Source organism: Saccopteryx leptura, chromosome 1 (genome assembly GCF_036850995.1).
Source record: "Saccopteryx leptura isolate mSacLep1 chromosome 1, mSacLep1_pri_phased_curated, whole genome shotgun sequence".
NCBI lineage: Eukaryota > Metazoa > Chordata > Mammalia > Chiroptera > Emballonuridae > Saccopteryx > Saccopteryx leptura.
The window spans coordinates 28,318,113-28,323,842 of record NC_089503.1 but is presented as its reverse complement, the minus strand read 5'-3'; the positions used below and the strand labels follow the sequence as shown (position 1 = coordinate 28,323,842).

The 5,730-nt window shown below is 48.8% G+C and overlaps 1 pseudogene; it reads right to left on the bottom strand.

The window, feature by feature from the left end:
• Positions 1–1,886: 1,886 nt before the first annotated feature.
• On the bottom strand, positions 1,887–1,957 carry LOC136390166 (U5 spliceosomal RNA; annotated as a pseudogene).
• Between the last annotated feature and the right edge of the window lie 3,773 nt (positions 1,958–5,730).

Sequence of the window (5,730 nt, the reverse complement as noted above, 5' to 3'; positions counted from 1 at the left end):
AAACATTAAAAGCAAAGAATGAGATCTCGACAAGCACAAAGGTGCCCCTGGAAGTCCGAGACAGGACTGATTAACTCAGTCCCCACTCAGGTCTTTTTCTGAGAGTACCACCAAATGTCCCCACTGAATAGTTCTAAATTGACTAGTCCCAAACAGAATTCAGCAAAGTAAGAGATCTGCCTCACTTACCTCCATAGGTCAGAATTTACACTTCTAGATTTTTCTGCCAAATTATTGAATTTGGGGACCAGAGGTGTCTGCCGAGGAATTGTCTGAACCCCACAGGAAAATGGGAGCCCTAAAACTTCTCAGGTGGCGCCTTTCCTCGAGATTCCAGTGGGGTCAAGCAACCCCCCGGAGAGACCAACCGATTCAGGTGTCTCTATCCGTGATGCGGAACACCGGCATTCCAGATGAGTCCCCAAATGTTGTAAAGTTTACATAGAGACACCAGGGCAGAAGAAGTTTTAGGAAGAGATTTGGACAGGACGTGCAGTAATGGCACTATGCAAGGGGAAGGAAAAGAAGAAAAAGAAGAGAGTTCCTTAGGGGAGGTCGGTGAAGGAGGAAAGATCAGGAGTGGAGGGTTTAGCTGAGGTTTCTCTGGCTAAAAAGGACCTGCGCTGTAGAGCAGGTGACACCGGAATTAGGACGGGAGCGCATATACCAGAAGTCCTGAATGTAAGGAATCTCCGACCATTTCCCAGTTTTTTGGCAATAGTTCTATAAACCAGTGAGGATGTTAAAGTCAAAAGTCCCTTCAGGAGGCCACCTGGTTTGATTGTCTAATGGGTACTGTGGCCTGGCCACAGAGGAGAAGAAGATCAGTTTCTTCTTCTTTAGGGGAGGGATCAATGTTTGAGAGATTCTGGATAAGGCACACCCCAGGGGTGTTTTTGAGTCAGGTTTAGATTCCTGTGCCCCCCATGGCTGCCCTCAGCCTCGGGGTGATCAGAGATGAGAATTGGCATCCCACAACTCTATCTCTGGCCACTGGACAGGTAAAATGGGAGTGTCCAGGACATCTCCACGGGCACACTCGCACTCAGAACAGGAAGGAGGTACCTGACGCAGCTGCGATTACAGACAGGGAGTCTCAGAGTCAGAAAGAACTGAGGGGAGGCCGGAGGCAGGGGACTTACCGCACCATGTGCCGAAGTGGGTGGGAGGTCGGAAGGGAAGGGGAGAGGAGCGGCCCCAGTGGGCTTCAAGCTCTTCCCAGGTTTCGGCACCAAATTGTAATGTATTTTCTACCGGGGAAGAAAGAAGGATGTAGCTACCAAGTGTGGACGAGCAAAAGCTTTATTTAGAGCGCATCCCAGGCAAGGTTCACTGGTCCGCAAGACAGGGGCCAGGGAAGTCACTCAGCTCCCCTCACCCAGGGGTAATTTATAGCATTGGCAGGGTGGTGGCGGGTTGATATGTTGTGGCGAAATTTCATTGGCTGACAGATATTTTCAAAATGCTCCTGGGCTGTTTCTTTTGGTGGTCATGGGTGTGGGTGGTTTCAACCAAAGTCCCCAGACCTGGTCCCTCAAGTGACCTTCCCCCATTGCCAACTGACCTCACAGGTCAGGCATCTCAAATGGAGCATTTTGCCACCTGGCTCTGGCATCATACCTTGTGTACCATCTAAGAACCAGAGAAACCAAAAAATATCACCCTCAGCTCTCAGTCGTAGAAAGAGGCCCTTACACTTCACAAGTTTGCTCACGACTCTCTCTCCATCCACTATGCTGCAGTTTCCTTGGTTCAGGGTCCCCTCATCTCTGCAGGAGGTATTGCGACATCCTCTTAATCGTGCTCCCTGCTTCTGGTCCTCACCTCCAAACCGTCCCAGTTATAATGGGCACACACAGCCATTCCTCCTCATCCGTTTTCCATAGCTAGGGTGCTTTTTCTCCATGGAAATCTTTAGTAAAAGGCGAAAGATTTATGCGATCTGAAGAGAAACCAGAGTATAGGGTGCTTTTTCTAAAATGAAAACCTGTTCATTGCGCCACCTTCCTTACAACCCTCCTGAGAGTCCCTGTTGTGCTCAGCATCAAGTTTAAACTCCTTAACACAACTTACAAAGCCCTTCACAATCCTAACCCTCCATCCTCCACCAGCCTCTTCTTCACTCTCCTTCCCCACATCACACACCCTATACCCTATATGGCAGCCACATTAAACTATTTTCAATCCCCTAAAGGCACCTTGCCCTCATTGACCCCAGGCCTTTGCATGCGCTGTTCCCTCTCCCTGGGACAGCGGTCCCTGCCACCTCTTTGCACAGCAAAACTACTCTGTGTGATTGAAAGAATATTCTGACAAGTCCTTCAGGGGTGAGGGTAAGCAACCCTCACCTCCCCCCCGCCCTCAAAAAAAAGACATGCGTGAGAAACACTAGATGAGCATTGAAGGGTGGCTTGTCTGTCTAACCTCAAAGTGTCAAACTGGCCTAGTGGGGACGGCAGGTTTGAGGCCTGACTGGAATTTGTCAGGACTCTGGGTATGAGTGGAGTGTCAACATCAGCAGGCGTCCTTTCTCTGTCCTTCGCTTCTGACTGGGTCCCAGCATCCCTGCCTGCTTGCATTAGATGGCTCAACCAGGGGGCTATAGCCGAGCAAGTGACCCCTTGCTCAAGCCAGAGACCCTGGGCTCAAGTCAGCAACCTTGGGTCATGTCTGTGATCCCATGCTCAGGCCAGCGACCCTGTGCTCAAACCGGATGAGCCCGTGCTCAGGCCGGCAACCTCAGGGTTTCTTTTTTTTTTTTTTTTTTTTTTCATTTTTCTGAAGCTGGAAACAGGGAGAGACAGTCAGACAGACTCCCGCATGCGCCCGACCGGGATCCACCCGGCACGCCCACCAGGGGCGACGCTCTGCCCACCAGGGGGCGATGCTCTGCCCATCCTGGGCGTCGCCATGTTGCGACCAGAGCCACTCTAGCGCCTGAGGCAGAGGCCACAGAGCCATCCCCAGTGCCCGGGCCATCTTTGCTCCAATGGAGCCTTGGCTGTGGGAGGGGAAGAGAGAAACAGAGAGGAAAGCGCGGCGGAGGGGTGGAGAAGCAAATGGGCACTTCTCCTGTGTGCCCTGGCCGGGAATCGAACCCGAACCTCAGGGTTTCTAACGTGGGTTCTCCAAGTCCCAGTCTGATGCTCTATCCCAGGGGTCCCCAAACTACGGCCCACGGGCTGCATGTGGCCCCCTGAGGCCATTTATCCGGCCCCCACCGCACTTCCGGAAGGGGCACCTCTTTCATTGGTGGTCAGTGAGAGAAGCATAGTCCCCATTGAAATACTGGTCAGTTTGTTGATTTAAATTTACTTGTTCTTTATTTTAAATATTGTATTTGTTCCCGTTTTGTTTTTTTACTTTAAAATAAGATATGTGCAGTGTGCATAGGGATTTGTTCATAGTTTTTTTTTTTATAGTCCGGCCCTCCAATGGTCTGAGTGACAGTGAACTGGCCCCCTGTGTAAAAAGTTTGGGGACCCCTGCTCTATCCACTGCGCCATCGCCTGATTAGACAATTCCTTTTATTTTTAGTTTAAACAGTTCTTAGACTTTTCTGCTGAAGAAGCTGGCCTCCCCAAGCTTTCCACCCGAAGGAGCACAGTCTTGTTCTGCAATCTCATCCACATGACAGCCTTTCACATATGTGAAGACACTTATCATAACTCCCTCAGATCTCCTTTCCGCTCATCTGGGCTGAGCATCCTGGGTTCCTGCCTCGACTCATGCTCTGAGACCATTTGCACAAGAAACACATTTGCTCACTCATTTATTTTTTTTTAATGTTTATTTTATTGATTTTAGAGAGAGAGAAGGGGGAGGGGGAGAGAGGAACACTGATCCGTTCCTGCATGTGCCCTGACCAGGGATCGAACCCACAATGTTTCTGCTTCAGGACGACGCTCTAACCAACCGAGCTATCTGGCCAGGGCTCGCTCATTCATTTCAACTTTACTGATGACACACTAAGTACCAGGTACTTTGCTAAGCCCTAGGAACACAGAAATGAAGGGCATAGTTCCTCCCCTCAAGAAACACAGGGTCCACTGGGGGAAGGAGGCATTTGAAGAAACAATGTCAAAATGTCCTAAGCGGCAGCTGCTGTGCTCGATCAGGACACGGCAGGCAGTAGAGGCACTCAGTCCCATGACCGAATCTTTTTTTTTTTTAATCTTTTTATTTATTTATTTATTTATTTTTTACAGAGACAGAGAGTGAGTCAGAGAGAGGGATAGACAGGGACAGACAGACAGGAACAGAGAGAGATGAGAAGCATCAATCATTAGTTTTTCATTGCACGTTGCAACACCTTAGTTGTTCATTGATTGCTTTCTCATATGTGCCTTGACCGTGGGCCTTCAGCAGACTGAGTAACCCCTTGCTGGAGCCAGCGACCTGGGTTCAAGCTAGTGGGCTTTTTGTTCAAACCAGATGAGCCCGAGCTCAAGCCGGAGACCTCGGGGTCTCGAACCTGGGTCCTCCGCATCCCAGTCTGCTGCTCTATCCACTGTGCCACCGCCTGGTCAGGCCCATGACCGAATCTTAAACCGGCCACTCTAGAGCCATTCAGTTGGTTTGTGTTCATCTTGCACAATGACCACCAAGACTATAAAGAGCAGAAGAATTCTTAAAAACACACATCTACCACTCTGGTTTAAATGTCATTTTAAACTTAAATGTTATAGTAAATGTTCTAAGAATGAAACCCAGGACTGTGATTATGCATTTAGGAGGTGTTTAACTACAAAACAAAAACCTTACCTTAATTTCATGAAGTACTATTAGGCTCATCCAAATAAAATGAAAAACAGAAAGCTAGATAAATGCTTGACCTTCATTCTTCCTGGGTAAATATCTTGTTTTGATTTGGGTAAGCACTAGGAAACCGGGTTGAATTTCCAGTTCTGCTACTTCTGGCTGAAGGCCCTGCCCTGTAGGCCGGTTGAGGGGATTAAAAGAAATAATTAATGAAATCAGCCGGCATTTTGCCAGCCCCATAGCGGGTGCTCAATAACTGCTAGTGGTATTTACTCTAGGCTGGTTCATCAAGATTTTTTAAAACCTCGTGTCCAACACAATGTATAGGGTGTACTTCAGCTTCATGCCAACTGCAGACCTGACAGTGTGTCCTTGGTTTTCAATAACCATTCCCCTTCCAACTTTGTCGTCCATCCGTCCGTCTGTCGTGTGCCCCCCCCCCCCATCCTCATTTGCCTCCCCCTCAATTTCGAGCTTTCCTGGGACCAAGCTTCAGTCTCTCAGAAGGTTGACAAACCAGCATCGCCACCTGGAGGACAGTATGAGAATCTGGGTAAGACAACAATTTCACGCCCCGGATAAACTAACTCAGCTGTTTTGTGCTGGCGCTAACGAGGCCAAGTTCACAGGTTCATCCCCAAAGGGGCCAATTAGCTTTACACCGAGAGACGCGTCTAGCCTGCAACCTTGGCCCCCCAGTTCACACATGTGTGGCAGTTGGTTAGAAAGCGGATTCATCAATCCAATCCCATTTTTCATAATTCCTTAAAAACCCAATTGTAAGACCGTGTAGAAACACGAAGGTGAACAAGACATGCTCCCTGCTTAAGGAGTCTTCTGCCTACGGAGTTTCCCCAAATGATCTCTGAGACATTAATAGGAGTTAGGAGAATAAATGGCTCCGCAGAGTTAAATTAGTTTAGGAAACACTGATCTCATCAAAGTCAAGCAGCTTCTTTATTGGAAGGG